The following is a 1,200-nucleotide window of genomic DNA, read 5'->3' on the forward strand; positions in this document are numbered from 1 at the left end:
CAATTGAAGAGTGATTCGGAGCAGATGTGCTATTTTGGTTTTGATAAGTGTGTAGAGACGTGTTGTTGTGGGGGTGTTGAGATGTCCTCTAGGTGAATTGCTGGTGAGCTGCATTGTTGTTGGAGTTGTAACGTCTCTGGTCTTGGTTTTGATCTTGCTCACTTCCCCACCCAAAGTTTGGGTGGTTTCTCCATCCAGGGTTGTAAGTTTTGGAGTATGGATCATAGTTTTCCTTGGTGAACTCCCAATGTAGTTGGATTGCTCCTGACTCCCCTCTGCTTCTTCATTCACCCCTTCTTGGGTTGTTGATGAAGATGAGATTGCTGCTACTTGGTTCCTCTCCATCTTCTTGGTGAGGTCAGCCAGTTGCTGGGTAATGAGCTTGTTTTGGGCCAACAGAGCATCTACATTGATTAGCTCCATCACTCCTCTTGTGTTCCCTCTTTCGGAAGCATAGAAGTAGTCGTTTTCTCCTACTATTTCGATAACATCTATGGCTTCCTCAATGGTCTTCTTCTTGTTCAAGGATCCTCCAGATGAATGGTCTACGCCCTTCTTTGACTCATAAGAGAGCCCTTCATAGAAAATATGCAGCTGGACCCATTCGTTGAACATGTCAGGTGGACATCTCCTTGTTAAGTCCTTGAACCTCTCCCATGCTTCATATAGAGTCTCACCATCTTGTTGCCTGAAAGTTTGAACCTCAGCTCTCAGCCTATTAATTTGTTGAGGAGGGTAGAATCTTGCTAAGAATTTGTTCACCACATCCTCCCAAGTTGTCAAGCTCTCCCTTGGGAAGGATTCCAGCCACTTGGTTGCCTTGTCCCTGAGTGAGAAAGGAAATAAGAGCAGTCTATAGGCGTCAGGATGAACACCATTAGATTTCACTGTGTCACATATTCTCAGGAAGGTGGTCAAATGTTGATTGGGGTCTTCTTGAACACCTCCTCCAAATGACCAGTTGTTCTGAACAAGGGTGATGAGCTGTGGCTTAAGTTCAAATTTGTTGGCATGGATTGTTGGCTTTTGGATGCTACTTCCACAATTGCCTGGGTTTAGATTGATGTAAGAGCCCAAAACTCTTCTATCCTCCCCAGCATGATTTGCTCCACCTCCTCTGCCATGGTTGTGAGTCTCTTCCTCATGATGATTTTCCATGTTTTCTTCCATGTTTGGTTCAAAGTATTCCTCAAAGTGTTC

General features: G+C 44.7%; 1 non-coding gene across 1 annotated transcript; it reads left to right on the plus strand.

The window, feature by feature from the left end:
• Positions 1-613: 613 nt before the first annotated feature.
• On the plus strand, positions 614-717 carry LOC112738545 (small nucleolar RNA R71). The gene has a single exon (XR_003169500.1). It is a non-coding gene; the product is annotated as a small nucleolar RNA R71 (small nucleolar RNA).
• The last annotated feature ends 483 nt before the right edge of the window (positions 718-1,200 follow it).

Source organism: Arachis hypogaea, chromosome 13 (assembly GCF_003086295.3).
Source record: "Arachis hypogaea cultivar Tifrunner chromosome 13, arahy.Tifrunner.gnm2.J5K5, whole genome shotgun sequence".
NCBI lineage: Eukaryota > Viridiplantae > Streptophyta > Magnoliopsida > Fabales > Fabaceae > Arachis > Arachis hypogaea.